We start from the raw sequence: 19,741 nt of genomic DNA, 5'->3' as shown, positions 1-19,741 counted from the left end.
GGTGTGAGGGGGGGTGTTGATTAAAATGGCCAAACTAGTGTATTGTTTGCATTTTCCGCTGAGCAGACTTAATCCATTTCTTCTCTGTTTTGTGCTCAATTTCTGTGTCACATTTCAAAGAAAAGTGTAAGGAAACAGAGGTAGTCATTTGGGGGTGTATAGAGAAATTCTCTGGGAATAGAGAAGATTGGAGTCAGAAGCTTAGATGTTGTGATGCCCCGATTCCCAACAGATAAATGGCAGTATATGGACAGGGTACCCACTCATTACGCTCCAGCCTCATCTGGTTTATTTTCATATTGGAGAATGTCTCCAAGAGGTTTTCTGAAGGAACCAGGAAAGCTCAGTAAACACCAGCACACTCTCAGGCAATGTATCCCAGATCCTAACCACTTATTGTGGTAAAAGAAAGGGTTTCCATCCTTTCACAGAGTTGAGTGACTCTAGATAAAATAATATTGTAACTCATAGTCATCTGTACATTTCTGTAAACCCATGGAAAATATTATCCCAGGAAACTAAATCCTTGAGTTGGGCTTTGATGACTATCTTTCCTGTAAATACCTTAGTTCATTCTGATTAGATTCTGTTCAGCATCATAAAGCCCTGCGCTCTATTTTTAGTTCCCAATTGCATTTAATGATCTTTTCCTACTGGGTCAAAACAACAATCAATTAATTTAATTTTCCTTGTGTAACATACAGGGAGAATTGTCACATGAGGAGGGCAGAATTGGATTGTGCTAGCTGTAATGGAATAGTCTCTGTCAGCACTAACCAATGATCATTGATCAGATTTGGTCAGGGGAGGGAAGGGAAAGGTGTGTGGGTATTGGATAAGTAATCAGCATCTGCAGGCAGGAAGAGGAAATTGTCAATCTTGAACATAAGTTGATTTCTATTGATGGCGGGAGGCAGATTGGGAGAACAATCCAGATCACCAAAAACTTGTCCTGGTTCCTCCATACCAACGCCATAGCTAATAAAGCCCACCAATGCCTCTACTTTCTCAGGAGACTAAGGAAATTTGGTATGTCTGCTATGACTCTCACCAACCTTTACAGATGCACCTTAGAAAGCATCCTTTCTGTTTGTATCACAACTTGGCATGGCTCTTACTCTGTCCAAGACTGCAAGAAACGATAGAGAGATGTGAGTGTAGCCCAGTCTATTATGCAAACCAGCCTCCCATCCACTGATTCTGTCTACACTTTCTGCTGTCTCAGAAATCAGCTAGCATAATCAAGGACACCATGCATCCTGGACATTCTCTCTTCCACCTTCTCCCATCAGGAAAAAGATATGAAAGTCTGAGAACGCGTACCAACCGACTCAAAAACAGCTTCTTCCCTGTTGCCATCAGACTTTTGAATGGACCTACCTCATATTAAGTTGATCTTTCTCTGCATCCTAGTATGACTGTAACACTACATTCGCACACTCTCCTTTCTTTATCTGTATGCAATATGCTTTGCCTGTATAGCGCGTAAGAAACAATACTTGTCACTGTATACTACTCCATGTGACAATAATAAATCAAATCAAATCAAGTTTCTCTTTGCAATGGGAATAATCTACAGCTCTTCGTGTAATAGGCTCAATTATCTCACTGGCCCCATATTCAGGGCTTTTAGCATGTGTTTCGAAGCATTTAACTTCAGGAGAGCTATATCGAAGAAAATAAGTGCTCACTAAATTAGGATATTAATGGACAGGTATCAGAAAGTAGTCCACAAAGGAATAATCTTATATGACTTAATAGGCTCCCGTTGGTTTGGATTTTCTTATATTATTGATTACTTCCACACATACATTGTCCTTGCAGAGTTAACTGCAGACAGAATAAGGAAAAGCCAATGTGTTTATGGACAACACTCCCACAAAAGTAATCAATGCCACTCCACATATCTCAGTCAGAAAAAAAGGCTGTGTGAATATCTGGTAAAAAACTGAAACTGAGTTCCAAAGATAACTAGAAACTAAATGGTGAAACTCTCGACGGAAGACAATTATTTCTGGTCTGCTGGGTACATGGGAATGTCATCTGTGGAATGCAACTGGTCAGGGTTGAATAATGAAGATTGCAATATTATATTAACACGCTTAACTTGAGTTTTCCCTGATTATCTAAGGGTTGGAGAGGAATTTCAGACATTTGTCATCTTGGAAGGTTTATCAGTTAATAATTTGCACGTGAGCAGGTTAGATGTCTTGAGTGGAGTCTGTAAAAGTGCAGTTTGCATGTTGTGGGGTAGAAATCTGGCAGTGCTCCAATTCAGGCCTGATGGCAGCAATGCAGTCACGACAGACACCTGAACCGAAAGGCTGAGGCCTACAGTTCGGCCTACAATTGGGTCTTGATCAGGCTTTAGTAATATTAATCGGGTGAAATGTCAGCATTTCCAGTACCCCTACAGGCAGCTTGCCCATTTGAACAAATTGAATATTGGCTCACTTGCCTGGCCACGAATGACCATCAGGTGAGTCCTGTGGGGCAAATGGGCAGGGGTTGGTGCAAAGCCGCAGTGGCAGTGGAGGGGAGGGGTGGGGGGTTACTGATCTGGACACTGAGGAATTGGGAGAGCATTCATGCTCCTCTTGGCTCAACTGCATTACTTTTATTGAAAATAAACTTTTTTTTTAAACCTACCTGTTGGTGGCAGCCTCTGCTTAGTCAACAGCAGCTGCTGAAGGTTCTGAGTGGAGCAAAGTCAATCCCTGCTTTTGCTTTTTGGAGACCAATTTCAAAAACAGTGATTTTAAATTGGTGTTTGGAGTCCTCATTAGCATTTCCATGGTGCCTGATGCCTGTGTTAGATGGCTGCTTGACAACTGCAGGAAGCTGTGAGTAATACTGTGGCACAGCTGCCTCACAGCACTAAGGACCTGGGTTCAAGTCCCAGCTTGGGTCTGTGCAAAATATGCATGGTCTCCTTGTGTCTGCGTGAGTTTTCTCCAGGTGCCCTGGTTTCCTCCCACAATCTGATAGGTGTATTGACTATGCTAAATTTTTCCCTCAGTGTATATGAACAGGCACCAGTGTGTGGATTTTCACAGTAACTTCACTGCAGTGTTAATGTAAGCTTACTTGTGACACAAATAAACTAACAAATCAGCAGTGACCCGAACAAACAAAATGATTGGGCACATGTCCTCCCATTGCCAAATTTCATAGAATCATAAAACTCCTACAGTGCAAAAGGAGTCCATTCGGCCCTTTGAGCCTGCACTGACAACAATCTCACCCAGGCCCTATCCCCTTAACTCCATACATTTACCCCTCTAATCCCCCTGACACTGAAGGGCAATTTACCATGGCCTATCAACCTAACCCGCTATTTGACATCACTTGATCTGAAAAACGGACACAGCACTCACTAACCTTTATCACAGTATATTGCTAGGAGTGGACTGGATAGAATAAGGTCTTTTCTCAACTTGTTCCTCTTAGATGTTGTTAGAAGATACGAATCTGTTTGCCATGTACCCACAGGAGCTGGGCAGTCAGCTGGGAGATTATGGAATTTCAGGACACTGCTCAGAAACATGCTGAGGTGATCTTGTGCCAGCTCCCTTCCCAAATATTAGTTGAGTTAGATTTTGACAACTTCCAGTGTCCCTGTGGGTCTGTAATGGATGAGGAACTGAGCAAAACAGTGTGATTATTGATTATATATTTAGACAATCGATTAAATCTGCACTCAGTGAACTGATTTTGCCCATCTGGAATTAGGGGTGTCATGGATGACTCTTCTCCTTGCTTCCTCATCCAATTGCAGGACAGAAAATACCTGCCAGCATTCTCATCTCTTACTTGCTTGGATGAGGGATAGAATCATGCTATGCTGTAATTCAGCCCTGGCCAAAGAGCTTACTGATACTGAGGAAATCTTCCAAAACGTATTGTCCGTCTTTAGTTCCCCTTGAGAAGGTAGTGGCAAGCCACATACTGAATCACAGCAGTCTATGTGGTGAAGATGAACATATTTCCACAGTGCTGTTAGGTAGATGGTGGTGGGCAGTGGGGGAGGTGGGTGGTTGCTGTTCCAGGTTATTGACCCACTGACGATGAAGAAATGGTGATTTATTTCACCTCAGGCTGGTGAATGACTTGGAGGGGAACTTACAGGTGGTGCTCCCATGAACTGGCTGTCCTTGTACTTCGAGATGGTGAAAGTCATGGATTTAGAAAGCGTGGTTAAAGATCTTTGGTGATTTGTTGCAGTACATCTCGTAGCTGGTACACACTGCCATTATAGTGCACTGACGGTACACTGATCGAATGTTTGAGGTGGCAGATGGAGTGCCAAATCAAGCAGTCTTGCTTTGTTCTGGATTTGATGTGCACTTTATGTTGTTGGAATTATCTAAGCAGAGAGTATTCCATAATATTCTCGACCTGTGCTTTGTAGATGGTGGACAGGAGTCAGGTGGACAGGAGTGCAAGATGGTGGACAGGAATCAGGAGATAAGACACAATACCCAGTCTAACCTGCTCTTATGGTCACAGATAATGTGGGTATTGTACAAAAATAGTAGATTGCATTTTAAATGGAATCATCCCCACACTTTGGAGATTAACCAATATGAATAGATAAATCTCATTTTATCTTTTAAAAATATCAGAAACCATGGACTAAACATGGCATATCTACTAAAGCACAAAGGGAAATGGTGAATCATTGTGTTAGATAAACCTAATATACAATGAGAGGCAGTAGACCTGTTACACTATAATAAGGTGCACCCTATTCATGAAGATATCTTTGATGATTTACTCAAGTAATAAGCTGGATATGTCACTAATGCAGACCTTGTGATGAACTAGCATACTACCCTTGTAGCAACAGGGTTTAATTCCATCCCTGATTAATAAATGAAAGACTCTTCAATTAGTTGAGTGGTAAGAAATGCCCTTAAATTGGGTTTACTCCATCTCTGTTACAGCAGATCATAAGCCACAGCACATAGCTATTGTTGATTGAGCAATAAATGGGAGGTACATTCTAAAATCAGATGCTATCTGTTCTGAAGTTAGAGACTGGGGGTGATTATTTGGACAAGGTAAAGGAAGCTTTAATCTGAATCCAACTCATGCCAGGTTTGATTTGAAAGTGCTATATGCTTGATGTGGGGTATCAGAGATGGGAGCCAAGTGTTCACATTAAACATTCACATAACTAAGGTTTGCCATTTTTTTAAAGGTTATAAGGAAAGTTTTGCATTGGAATATTTGTTTCATCAGCTGCAGTTGGATAGGAGATAGTTTGGTGTAACAGCGTGAGAGAAGGAGAATATGTAAACTATAGGATGCTAAGGGCTCTGCATCTAAGAAATGGATACAAATTTAAGAAGTTATATAGTAGACACAGCTTTAAGAAATCGTTTACCTTAATCACCTTTAATCAGGAACAACTTGTAACAGTAAAAAGCAGGGCTGAGTTTGGAAGAGGTGTTTGGAGAGGAAATCACTGTCTTGTTCACTATGCCAAATAAAGAAGCAACGTGGGTGAATAAAGCTCATTTGCTTTGGGATCCAGCCCTGCATGGCTAATTGACCTGGGCTCCCATCAGCTCCTTACACTGGGTAAAACGTTTACGACCAGATAAACAGTATTGGACTACTTGGAGTGCAACACAACCACGTTGTACAAGGGACTTCCACTTTGACTGAAAGCATGTATTCTCAGGACTGGGTTGGTTTGGAAAAATGTCAAGCTAAAATATGAAAAGGTCTCAGTATAGCAAAGAATGAGAATAAAAGATCACGAATGAACCCCTTTCTCTATACCAGAATAGTCTTTCCTTAAAAAGAACAGATGTAAAGTTTTTTTGGAAATGCTGCTGTAATTACAAGTGGGCAATGTGAAAGAAAACGGGGCCCCTTCAAACAAATCGACATTCAGTCTTAATGCTGGGATTTGGAGACGCCTGAATTAATTATTGCAGACAGGCTTTGGTGTCAAAGGTCAGACTGTAACCTCAGTGTCTCCCAGTCTCTTCGAAAAATGTTTATACTAGTCATCCCTGATGTTTCAACAAGACACAGAAAAGGTTCGCATCACATAGCATTTGGAATAATCCTTGATGCACTTGTTCATTTCCATTCAGGAAAAAAGATGCTTCTTGCAAATTAGGTATCAGAATCTCGGGTCAGAAGTGCAACAAGCTAAAGAAGCTTTTGCCTTTTTAGAAATAGTTGCGGTAAATTCCACATTCCAGACCCCAATCCCAGTGATTTGAACGCTTTCGGTTACCTCCTTCATTTGCATTGTATTGGGATTAAGGAAGGCACACACATGAAAAAAAGCAGCAAAACAAGCTTGTTTGCGCTCGAGTTTATCACTCAAGTTAAAAATCTTGTCACTGTGAAATGATACATTTTGTAAACTGATGGATGGGTTTTGAGTCCATGTCTGGAAGCAGGTAATTCCAGTAATTGTCCAGTTGTTGTCGGTCTTCACACTTTTATTCATTTCCCCTTTAACAGATTGAACGAATCTGGCAGTGAAGCAGTTGGCTGCTTCCAAATGTTGCTCCATGTCTAGCCATGTGACATTGTTTACTTTCTGTGCGGGACTCTCATTTATTCAACATCCTTCTCTCACAGTGCTTCCATGCATGATCTGCCTGAGAACAGTTGCATGGCTTTTGTCCTCATAAGCTCTGCAGTCTGTTCAAGGTAGACCCACGAGGTTTCTGCATAAACATTTTGCGAAAGCTGAACAAATAATATTAGAACTGTAGCAATTTCCTTCCTGAAGCTTTTTTTCAAAGTTTAAAACGTTATTGCTTTTCTCAAAGTATCTGATAGATTAGTTACTTACCACTCTGAAGTGGTTTGGCACAAAATAGTGTTGGGATTTTATAATTAAGCTTCTAATGCCAGTTTGGTATAATGATTGTTTTGGTGGTCTTTGAGTCTTTGGCTTTGCCAGCGTTATGAAACAAAAGCAAGGAAACAAACTGCTCTCCAGCGCCCCCCCTGCTCCTCCCCCCCCCCACATTTCCACAAATGATGTTTACACACTGAACTCCTTAGCCCAGTTGCTTTAAGGATGGACAAAGAGTGATGCCAACGTTATGTGGACTTATGGAGAACCTTTGACAGAATGCCACATGATAGATTATAAAGATGAATCCTGTGGGATAGGTGACTGATCATATTGGTAGTTATTTGGTTTGTTTTTAATGAGAGTAGCCATTTGAGGAGACTGGTTGCTAGTGGACTCACAATATCCCTCAGGAACCTATGGGACTGCTGCTCTTCATGACCTACATTGTAGGGAGGCAATGGCCTGGTGGTATTATCACTAGAATATTAATCCAGAAACTCAGCTAATGTTCTGGGGACCTGCGTTCGAATCCCACCATGGGTTGAATTTGAAATCAATTGAAAAATAACTGGAATTAAGAAATTACTGATGACTGTGAAACAATTGTCAAAAAAGCCCATCTGATTCACTAATGTTCTTTTAGGGAAGGAAATTTGCAGTCCTCACCTGATCTGTCCTACATGTGATTTCAGAGCCACAGTAATGTGGTTGATTCTCATCTGCCCTCGGGCAACTAGTGATGGGCAATAAATGCTGGCCAGCCAGCGATCTCCATGTCCCATGAATTTATAAAAAAAATTGATGGTCCGGATAATGGTTGTACATGTAAGTTCACGAACAACAGCCAAGATCAGTGCTAACATCACAATGCCGCATAAAGCGAAAAATAGGAGGATGTGGTGGATGTCATCATTTGTTGATAAATCCAGCATTAGGTGTGTGGGTAGGGCTAACATCAAGCATATGTATACTACCACGCTTGGCACAGAATTGTAAGGCTGTTGAGTTGGAAAAGTGTTTGGTACACAAACATTGAAGAGGCTACTCAAGGTACTGAAGCTATGGATGTCCTTTATAGAAACTTTAGTTAAATCTGATAAAGATGCTGTTTTCAGATTTTGTCCTTTACATGGCTCTAGAAAACATTCATAGCAGGGTCCTTAGAACAATGTCGAACTTAAATGCCGTTGGATCTGAAATAGGTTGGAGAACTGTGTCTTTTCATTCCCACAGTGCTTTGTCAACTTTAAGTACTGGCAGTATACTCAACACTTCCTACTTATCAATTGTGAATGCTTCTAGGGGCAGAGTTTCCTTGTCTGTCACCAGGGTCTGTATAACATCTACTTCCTCAGTAAAGATAGATGGAAAGTATTTGTTTAATATTACAGCCATGCCCCCTGCCTACATCCTCCATGTGTACATTCCCTTTTAGGTTCCCAATTTAGGTTCCCTACTCCTCCTTTTACCATCCATTTACTATTTTGAAGGTAGCCCATTGTTCGGCTACAGCTTTTCCTGCCAACGTTTTGTTCCAGTCTAACCAGTCCAGTTCCGTTCTTGCTGCATTGAAGTTGACTCTCCCGAATTATTCTTACTCTGGATTGCCCATTGCCCTTTACTACCATCATCCCAAACCATGCAGTACAATGATCATCATCTCCTTAATGTTCCCCTATTGACACTTGCTCTACTTGTCCCACCTTATTTCCAAAAACCTTGTCCAATAATAAAAAACTGTCCTGAGCACAATCTGGGAACTTTTGCTTTTCTTCACCCTTTAAACTACTACTGTCCCAGTCCACATTGGGGTAATTAAAAAATCCCTAATAACTACTCTATACTGTTTGCACCTGTCTGTAAATTCACTGCAGGTGTGTTCTTCTACACCTTTCTCATTAGGTGGTGATCTACAGACTGCACTGAGCAATGTATTTATATCCTTTTGTTCCTTAGCTCTCACCAGATTGATTCTGCCTTGAACTCTCTGGGACATCTGGCTGTGATTCACCTGCTGTTTCACGCCCAGCGCAGATCATGTTGGGGTGGGTGCGGGTCAGAGAATTATGGATGAGGCATCAGGTACGTTCTACACTGGCGCGAAAGCCCATTGCAATCCTCCCTTGGATGTAACCTGTTTCCCAGCCAGTGAGGATAGGAACAGATTAGCATGTGTAAATAAGCATTTCAATATACCCAGTCCATTTGAGGCCGATTTTTGCCTGATCCCGGGATTCTCAGACTCTCGGGACAGGCTGGCACTGCTAGGTGGGCATTGCCAGGGTGCCAGATGGGCACTGTCAGGGTGCTGGGGCAGTGGAAGTGGGACATGAAATGGTGGGCTGTGAGAAGAGCAGGAAGAGGGTCACGAAGGACTTGGGACCTGAGGAGGTAGTAAGGGGATCATGAAGAATTGCGACATGAAGTAGGACCATTGGAGGGCCTCAATGCCAGAATCTATGTTGGAGACAAATACCTTCAACTGGGGGAGTGATCCCGATGTCCATGATGGGAAGGGGATCTTCATTTTCATGTTGAGATTGGAGCACCCTTTAAAAACAGCGCTCGATCTCTGTGAAGCCGGGCTTGCAGGTGTGTTAAGCCCCCTTTCAGAACCGGTGCAAAACTCGACCCTCTCCCAAAAACTGACTAGGGGAGGAAAGTTGTGATCTGATTTGTGCTTCTGAATCACGCTAATTTGCTCCCCCAAAATGACACTTAGAGAGAACTTTGAGCCCACTCCTGCTGTCCGGAGGGAATGCCGGCAGGTGTTCAAGAACCGGACATCGCGGATCTCGCTGGCAAGATGGCGATTTCGGATCTTCCCCGCACCACGCTGGCAACATCATTAGGTTCGCATCCATAATGGCAGCGAATCTGATTTACAGGGATTTAAATCCACTTAATTATAAATAACCACCCCCCCTCACAAGATATTGAGGCCTTCCCAACCCCACCCCTGGATATTCAATCTGTGCTGACATAATGTCACATTGGTGTGGTTTGTAACAGGCTCACACAGATATGAACTAGTCGTGCGGGTCTCCCCAGGAGTGTGAAGGATTTAATATGGATACAAATGTGGATACCAAATCAGCTGAGTAATAGGAAGCAGAGTCAATGGTCAATGGACATTTTTTGGGCTAGAGGAGTGCTTGTACTGGAGTTCCCCAGGTGTCGATATTGGGATCCTTGCTTTTCCCGATATATATAATGATCTAGATTGGGCTTTCCCAAACTTTCCAGCTGTGAAGGAATGCTTTTGACCTTGCAACAGGACTGAAGGAACCCCTGAGAAAGATTTTCATTATATTGAAAAATTAAGGCACAAAAAAATTATTATGAATGTCATAGATACAAATATACAAAAACAAACTGAAAAGCTGTTTCTATGTCTTATAAGTATACATTTATTACAATAAGAAGTTCTGTTACTCAACAAATGTTTCCGAGTCTGACCTTTTTGTCATTTTAATGGGAGCACCCACTCACACACACTCTCACTCACCCTCAACCACTGCCAACCTGACCCTCAATCACCTTCTGCTATTTTCACCCACTCTCACCTTCACCCATCCATCCTCACCATTGCATCCACAATCGCACTGACTCACCCACACCCATATTTCCATCCTCTCCTCGGTGCGCCACACACACACACACACCTGCAGGTCTTCCTGAGCATCATCTTCTGCCCTAGCCCTGGCCTCAGCTTTACTCGGGCCTCCCTGCTCCCAGTTGGACGCCTGTGAAACCCTGACAGGAGTCCCGTGGAACCTCATCTGCAAACTTGGGCATTGTCCCCGATCTAGATCTTGGTATGGAGGAGACGATGTCAAAGTTTGTGGATGACAGAAAGCCTGTAAATGTTGAAAACTGTGAGGAGGATGGTCACTATCTGCTGCAGTTCCTTCTGCGTCTGTCACCTTTGACCTAGCTTCATGAAGAATTGAGAGATTCATAACTTCAGTCTTTGTTTGAGGTGTAGTGGATGGTGTGAAAGAAAGGCAGTTACTGCTGCTTGTAAAAATGTCTTCATCTGCTGATGATTGAAATTCCACTGGTTCTAAGTAAAATGTCAATGATTGGTCCATGAAAGACAGAGGCTTGAATTTTACGACCTTGCTCGAGTGTGGCTTGTAAAATCCCACCCGAGGCTAACGGAGGAGGTGATTCTGTGAGCCTCACCGCGCTGGTAAAATTCTGGCCAGTGAGTTGTTCAAAGGCTGGGCATCATCTAGATTTCTGGAAACATGCCAACATCACCACTCAATAAGGACGTGCATTGATTGTGGACAATATAGAGAGAATCAACAATTTGTGACCCTTTGTAATAAAGAGGAGCTATTGTCCTGCCTCTTATTGGAAGCTCTGCGCCTCCTGAACCTTATCATTTGTTATCTGCTGTTTGAAAGGGTTTTGGCTGATGCCAGTCAGGGTCATCTGCCAGCTTGTTAACACAAGCTCCTGTACCAATTTTAAAGGTGGTATCAAAACCTTGAACTTGCACTGTAACTGACCAATAGTCTGGACTAAGACCATGGATTTCCCCTCATAAACCTCGCAGTTTATCTTGATTTATTGGATGGAGCGTTTCCATAAATATTTTCCTGTGTTCTACCTTCAGTTAGATTTTCAGAAATGCTGTAAAGTCCAGGTGTTCCTCATTGGAAACATTCCTTATTCCTTGCTGGGGCAATCCTGATGTCAGTATTGGTTTTTCGCGCTGCATCCTGAAGGTCTTAGAACTGATATCAATGTGGGGCTTCACAGTCTTTTGCCAGATTTGGTGGGTTTGAGTGTGGGTGGGGCTGCTGCATGTGTCTACTCAGTCATGGGAAGCTTGGAGTTGTGTCAGATTCAATTCAGCGCTCAAAGTTTGGCCTGTGTTGCTTATTGAATCACTTGGTCAATAGGGGGCTCCTGTGGCGAGCTAAGATATGTGTTGAATGCCTTGAAAATGGTGTTAAGCTGGACTCTTCTACCCCTTGCCTCAGGGAAATGTCATCTGCTCCTGGACCCACAGCAAAAAGCAGTAAACTTATCGTACAATCCTGATGCTGCCTGATGCTTGACCAAGTTTTTCTTTCATCTCTGGTGTCTCTGCAGATGCTTATGTATTTTGAATGGCTGCAGGAAGGGCAGGTACTACTTGAGTGGTGGCGGCATTGTGGAGTATAAGTCCAGTGACATTGCCTCAACACAATCACTTCCCCTTCCAGGTAACTGCGAGTTTAGATACAGTATCCCAGAACTATTTTATATTATATATTCATGAACCCATTTTTGAGATCATGCTCCTGACAGAGTGACTTGATGCCCATTAGCTGCACCTAATAGGACATTGTTAGCACAGTGCTTATGATCAGGATGCAACCGCACAGTGGCACAGTGGTTAGCATTGCTGCCTCACAGTGCCAAGGACCCAGGCTTAATTCCAGCCTTGTGTCACTGTCTGCGTGGAGTTTGCATGTTCTCCCCTGTGTCTGCATGGGTTGCCTCCAGGTTCTCTGGTTTCCTCCCACAGTCCAAAGATGTGCAGGTTAGGTGGATGGACCATGTTAAATTGCCCTTTGATGTTCCAGGATGTGTAAGTTAGATGGATTGGTCATGATAAATGTGTGGAGTTACAGGTATAGGGCAGGGGAGAGATCCTTGGATACTTCATCAGAGAGTTGGTGCAGACTCGATGGGCTGAATGGCCTCTCCTTCACTGTAGGGATTCTATGATTATATAGGGATGCTATGATTATCAGTCCATTCAAATTAATGCTGATGACACAAAGTAGGAAATTCAGTCCAAGAGCGTACATCAGCCATTTTGAGTACATGGTGCAGTACCTAGTTCATTAAAGGCTGCTCCAAAATAAGTTTAGGAAATGACCCTTTTCCTGACATATTGATATTGTAGAGGTTCAGAGTGAGGTAAAGCACTGCTCAAAATCCATTCAGTTAGAATTACAAATGCACACAGTGAAACTGATTATAGGCACCATTATTTGTTGAAGTCTTTTTGGTATAAGTAAAATATGCTGTTGGGAAACTATTGAATAGGCAGCATGGTGGTACAGTGGTTAGCACTGCTGCCTCTCAGTGCCAGGGATCCGGGTTTGATTCGCAGCTTGGGCATTGTCTGTGTGGAGTCTGCACGTTCTCCCCGTGTCTGCGGTGGGTTTCCTCTGGATGCTCTGGTTTCCTTCCACAATCTGAAAGACGCAATAGTTAGGTGCACTGGCCATATTAAATTCTCCATCAGTGTATTCAAGCAGGTGCTGGAGTGTGGTGACGAGGGGATTTTCACAGTAACTTCATTGCAGTGTTAATGTAAGCCTACTTGTGGCACTAATAAATAAACTTTAAACTTTGAATAAGGAGCATTAATTATTTTTCCTAATTTGTAATTCAGGGAGGGAAATGATTATGAGGTGATCAGGTTTAATTAGCAATGTTCTGAATGGAGTGCGAATTAAAATTTATGCCTGTAACTACAAGAATAATCTGAAGGACAATGCAAAGAGCAGGGAAAACATCCTGCACTAAATGCATCAGGATTAAACAACTCTGAGATGACTTGAATTAATTTTGCTTCTAACCCTTTGGAGCTGTCACCGGCTGTGGAAATGTGAGTTGTGTGCCTTATTTTGGGTTTGGATGCCAGAGGTAACAGGACAGGACTTTCCATTTCCTAACTCTAAGTGGGAAATGTTTTTGCAATACTGGAACTAAATGAATCGTTAATATTTTGTTTTTCTATTCCCAACAGGAAAGAACAATGATCGAGAGCTGCCAAACTATAATATATTGTGTGCCATTAAAATCTCTCTTAGTGTAACCAAAATTATAAGATATAAAGTTTAGAAAGGAAACCATTATACTTAAATTACTTCTTTAAAAAAAATCTCACCTTGTGTTGCTTCCTTCCGTTTTTATAGATGTGAGCAGTATCAGTCTTTCATGCAGGTTTTGACTTAATTATTGTACAGGGCTGGAATTCTCCAGCCGTTCACACCCCGCTACCATAAGAACATAAGAACATAAGAAATAGGAGCAGGAGTAGGCCATCCAGCCCTTCGAGCCTGCCCCGCCATTCAATAAGATCATGGCTGATCTGTCGTGTCTCAGTTCCACTTTCCCGCCCTCTCCCCATAACCCTTAATCCCCTTGCCTATCAAAAACCTATCAACCCGCTTCTTAAAAATATTTAGCGAGGCAGCCTCCACCACTTCAACAGGCAGAGAATTCCAGAGATTCACCACCCTTTGAGTGAAGAAGTTCTTCCTCAACTCCGTTCTAAACCGCCCCCCCTTTATCTTGAGGCTGTGCCCCCTAGTCCTACTGTCCTTTCTGAGTGGGAAGAGTCTCTCCACCTCTATCCTATCCATCCCATTCATCATCTTATACGTCTCAATGAGATCTCCCCTCATTCTTCTAAACTCTAACGTGTACAAGCCTAGTTTATTCAGCCTCTCCTCATAGCTCAACCCCCTCAACTCCGGTTCAGCCTAGTAAACCTCCTCTGCACTCCCTCCAAGGCCAAAATATCCTTGCGTAAGTGCGGCGACCAAAACTGCACACAGTACTCCAGCTGCGGCCTCACCAATGCCCTATACAGCTGCAGCAAGACCTCCCTACTTTTATATTCAATCCCCCTCGCTATGAAGGCCAGCATCCCATTCGCCTTCCTGACCACCTGCTGCACCTGCAGGCTGCCAGTGAGGATGAAGAATTTGGTGCTCAGCCAAATCTCTGTTCACTGCAACGGGTTGGGAGAATCCCAGTGCGAGTGGGGTCGGAGAATGAGGTTTCAGGAGTTAGATATCTGTTTCCACTTTTGCCCCTTCTGATACACAGCCCTACTGCTCATTGACTTAATGGGAGGGATTTCCGGCCTCACTCGAGTGAGATTGGAAATTTCCACCTGAAGTCAGTGGACATTTCCGTTGTCCGCCCCTCGCCCACTCCAATTCTGTGGTGTGCGAGGCGAAAGAATTCAGTGGATGTCTCTTGCCAAATTAAAGGTTAATATCAGACGCATGCATGATACTGATATAATAATGATGCCTGATCATATCGCTGAGAAACAAAAAAGATCTGGAAGGAGGAGAAGCTCCAACCTCGTGTAGAGATCTAAATGTGTAAATACTTGCTGTAAACAAAATGTAATGGTTTTTGAAGAACATGAGCAGCATACTGTGGGGAACTAGACAATCTCTAAAATGCCTTTCTAGACACCCACCATATATAATCCAATTGCTGACCACATTTATATTGCTACTGTTCTTGTTCAATAAATTGCCCTTTGGAATAGCATCTCCAGACCAGAAAACAATGTCTCACACTCTAGAAAGTATGGAAGGAGTAACATGCCACATGGATGATATACTTATATAGCAAGATCACAGAGTCAAAGCAGTCCTCTGAGTCTTATAGGATGCAAACCTATCGTTGAATGAAAAATTTGAGTTTGCCAAACCTATGATCAAGTTTCTCGGTCACATATTTCAAGCTGCTGGAATCAAAGCTAATCCACGAAAGGCAAGAATAATCAAAGAATTTCTACAGTCTCCAGCCAATTTGGTTCACTTCTCGTGATACCAAGAAATGGCTGAAGGCACGGGATACTGCAAAGGCAGTGGGTCCTGATAACATTCTGGCAATAATATTGAAGGCTTGTGCTCCAGAATTTGCTGCTCTCCTAGATAAGCCCTTCCTGTACAGTTACAGCAACATGACAATGTGGAAAATTGCCCAGGTATGTCCTGTACACAAAAAGCAGGATGAATCCAACCTGAGTCAATTACTGCCCAGCTCTTGATCATCAGTGGAGTGGTGGAAGGGATCATCAACAGTGCTATCAAGCAGTATCTGCTCAGCAATAACCTAATCATTGGCACCCAGTTTAGGTTTTGCCAGGGTCACCCAGCTCTTGACCTCATTACAGCCTTCGTTCAAACATAGACGAAAGAACTGAATTCCAGAGGTGAGCTGAGAGTGACAGCTCTTGATATCAAGGCTACATTCGACCGAGTGTGCCTTCAAGGAGCCCTGGCAAAACTGGAATTAATGGGTATCAGGGGGCAAGATCTGTGCTGGTTGGAGTCAAACCTGGCACATAGGTCATTGCTTCGTCAATGACCTTCCCTCCATCATAAGGTCAGAAGTGGGGATGTACACCGATGATTGCAAAGTGTTCAGCACCATTCAAGACTCCTCAGACACTGAAGAAATCCATTTTCAAACGCAGCAAGATCTGGACAATATCCAGGCTTGTGCTGACAAGTGGCAATAACATTTGCACCAAACAAATGCCAGGCAATGATCATCACCAATAAGAGACACTGTAATCACCTCCCCTTGACATTCAATGGTGTTACCATCAGTGAATTCCCCACTGTCAACATCCTTGGGGTTACAATTGACAAAAACTCAACTGGACTCACCACATAAACAGAATGACTATGAAAGCAGGTCAGAGACTAGGAATACTATGGTGAGTAACTCTCTTCCTGACTCCCCAAAGCCTATACACTATCTACAAAGCACAAGTTGAGAGTATGATGGAATACTCCTCACTTGCCTGGATGGGTACAACTCCAACAACACTCGAGAAGCTTGACACCACCCAGGGACAAAGCGGCCTGCTTGATTGGTACTACATCCACAAATATCTACTCCCTCCACCATCAACGCTCAGTAGCAGCAGTGTGAACCAATCTACCAGATGCACTACAGCAATTCATCAAAGATTCTTAGGCAGCATCTTTCAGATCCATGGCTATTTTTATCTCAAAGGACAAGGGCAGCAGATACATAGGAACAGCACCACCTGCAAGTTTCCCTCCAAGCAACTCACCATCCTGACTTGGAAATATGTTGCCATTCCTTCACAGTCACTGGGTCAAAATCCTAGAACTCCCTCTTTAATGGCATTGTGGGTCATCCCACAGCACACGGACTGCAGCTTTTCAAGAATGTAGCTCACCACCGCCTTCTCAAGGGCAACTAGGGATGGACAATAAATGCTGGCCAACCAGTGATACCCGTGTCCCATGAATGGATAAAAAAAACCCCAGAAACATAACTGAGCTTCATAGATTTCTTGGGATGGTCAACCAAATAGGCAAATTCCAACTAAATTTAGCAGAAGTCAGTGAAACCTTGAGGAAGCTTTTGAGACAGGGTGAACAGTGTTGTTGGATTGTGGACCAGCAAAATGTTTTCAAAAAGGTTAAACAACCTTTAATTTCTTGTGAAATGACTGTGAATTACCAAAGATATTAGCAGCTGGTACATTGTCTACTGGTCTTGGAGCAGGTTTATTGAAGTTTAGAGAGATGGTAAGTGTAGACTAGTCTATATGCCTCCAGGTCACTAACAGCAGTATAATAATACGCCACAACAGAAAATGAGCACCGGCAGCAACGTGGACTGTGAAAATTTTTCAGGCTATTTTATGGGATTGTGTTTTGAAATGAAGACCAATCATAAGCCACTAGTCACTCTCTGAACATGAAGAAGATTGTGAAGTTGGTACCCAGAATCCAACGATCAGAGTAAGATTCATGAGATATAATTCTATTTCCGAGTATATAAAAGGGAAGTAATAAACAATGGCAAACACTGACTGTCATGAATAACATCTGAAGGAACAAAATAAGAGGATTTACACTTTGTCGAGAAGGTTGTAGCATACATATCTTTAAATACCCAGCATGGTGGCAATGGCACTGTGGTTAGCACTGCTGTCTCACAGCACCAGGGAGCCAGGTTCAATCCTGGCTTTAGGTGACTATGTGGAGTTTGCATGTTCTCCCCGTGTCTGCGTGGATTTCCCCTGGGTGCTCCATTTTCCTCCCACAGCCCAAAGGTGTGTTGGTTCATGGATTGGCCATGTTAAATTGCCCCTTAGTGTCAGAAGGATTAACAGGGTAAATACACGGGGTTATGGGGATTGGACCTGGATGTGATTGTTAGTGCAGGTTCGATGGGCTGAATGGCCTCCTTCTGCACTGTAGGGATTCTATGATCAGACATGGACACAGAGTCTAAAACTAGCCATAAATCATCGCATGATCTATGATTCCTCTTAACAGCTACTGCAAAATAGTTGCAGGAAATAAAGCAAACCTAGCAACAAGATGAAATGTCTCCAAATCCGAGGTTGTCTGAAAGGATGGGCAGACCACAACCCTCCTAATCCAATACTGCAGCAGTACTTTGAACAGCATAAACATCTCACTGTCATTCAGCAAAATGATAATCGAACTGAGAGCACTTCAGCTTCACATTCTTCAAATACTTCAAAGTCTTCTAAGAGTGGCAAAATGTTGGGTGAATGCACAACAATTAGTCTGGTGATCAGGCATTACTCACTCTATAGTAGGAATTTAAATGTAAGACAGGGATAGGTGGGTTCTTGATTGGTAATGGGATCAAAGGGTATGGGGGAAAGGCAGGAGAAAAGGGTTAAGAAACTTATTAGCCATGATTGAATAGTGGAGCAGACTTGAAGGGCCGAATAGCTTAATTCTGCTCTAATATTTTATGGTCGAAATGATTTCAAACTGGTTTTCTGTAAGCAGCCAGGAAGAAGAAACACCAAATATGACCATGGACAATGATGGGAGGGTAAAACAGTCTGAGGAAGAACATAGAAACAACCAGAGGTGGTGGCACAGTGGTTAACACTGCTGGCTCACAGTGCCAGGGGCTCGGGTTTGATTCCTGACTTGGGTCACTGTCTGGGATATAAAGGCCAGCACTCCATTAGCTTTTTTGATTATTTTCTGTAGCTATTCATGACATTTTAGTGATCTATGTACCCGGATCCTCAGATCTTTTTGCATCTCCACTGATTCTAGGTATTCACCATTAAGAAAGTGTCTGTTCCGTCCTTTTTAAATCAAAAGTGGATTTTCTAAACATCAAAATTCATTTGTCGCATTCACTTAATGTAGCAAGATCTGTTTCTAATTGCACATTTCTACCTACGTTGATGACAAGGCTATCTGTACCATCAGCAACTGTGACTAAACCCATCATTCTAAATTGGTAAAGAATAGAGTGAATAGTTGAGCCTCCAAAAGATCCTTGGCAGGACGGCACTGGTCACATTCTGCCAGTGAGCATACCTGCTCATTATCCAAGCCCTCCATTTCCTTCTCCTCAGCCAGTTGCCTGTCCATGTCAATAATTTACTTTTGACTTTTAGCTAATGATCTCTTCTGAGGAGCTTCATCAAATGACTTCTGGAAGCTCAAATAAAGAACATCGATAGACATTAAGATAAAAGCAAATTACTGCGGATGCTGGAATCTGAAACAAAGCCAGAAAAATGCTGGAAAATCTTAGCAGGTCTGATAGCATCTGTGGAGAGAGAATAGAATCAAAGTTTTGAGACTGGATGACCCTGTTGGCAGACCAATAGACATTCTCCTGACTTTTGTCACTTCTTCAAAAAAATCTAATAGACTTGATAGGAATAAATCCATGCTAGCTCTCTCTGATCAGCTGAAAACTACTAAGATGTTCAGTCACCCTGTTGTTAACTCTGGACTCTATTAATAGCCTGACAAGAGATGTTAGGTTAACTGGTTTTTCATTCTGTTTTCCCTTTCACATCTTTCTTAGATAGTGAGAGTGATACGGACAGTTGTTCAATCTAGAGGAATCGTTTCCTAATTGACAGAACTTTGCACAATTAAAATTTGGGCAGTAGCAATGTTCTCACCTACTTCCTTTAAAACCCTGTGATGGAAACCATCTCATCCTGGGGATTTGCCACTCTATCTTCATTACTGTTACTTTGTTTGTTAGTTTAGATGAGTCCCTGACCTGAGTTCAATTTTTCATTTCCTTGGGATGTCTGGCATGCTGACCTCTTCCTCTACTGTAAATACTGACACA

The 19,741-nt window shown here is 42.7% G+C and overlaps 1 long non-coding RNA gene across 1 annotated transcript; it reads left to right on the top strand.

The window, feature by feature from the left end:
- Positions 1-2,300: 2,300 nt before the first annotated feature.
- LOC145344469 (uncharacterized) lies at positions 2,301-13,693 on the top strand. The gene is made up of 3 exons (XR_013886872.1): positions 2,301-2,479; positions 11,945-12,057; positions 13,599-13,693. It is a non-coding gene; the product is annotated as an uncharacterized LOC145344469 (long non-coding RNA).
- Positions 13,694-19,741: the final 6,048 nt, after the last annotated feature.

This window comes from Carcharhinus amblyrhynchos, chromosome 6, assembly GCF_965287045.1.
Source record: "Carcharhinus amblyrhynchos chromosome 6, sCarAmb.v2.hapA, whole genome shotgun sequence".
NCBI classification, from domain to species: Eukaryota; Metazoa; Chordata; class Chondrichthyes; order Carcharhiniformes; family Carcharhinidae; genus Carcharhinus; species Carcharhinus amblyrhynchos.
Note: the sequence above shows the minus strand (reverse complement) of the source record. Positions and strands in the feature narration are given on the sequence as shown.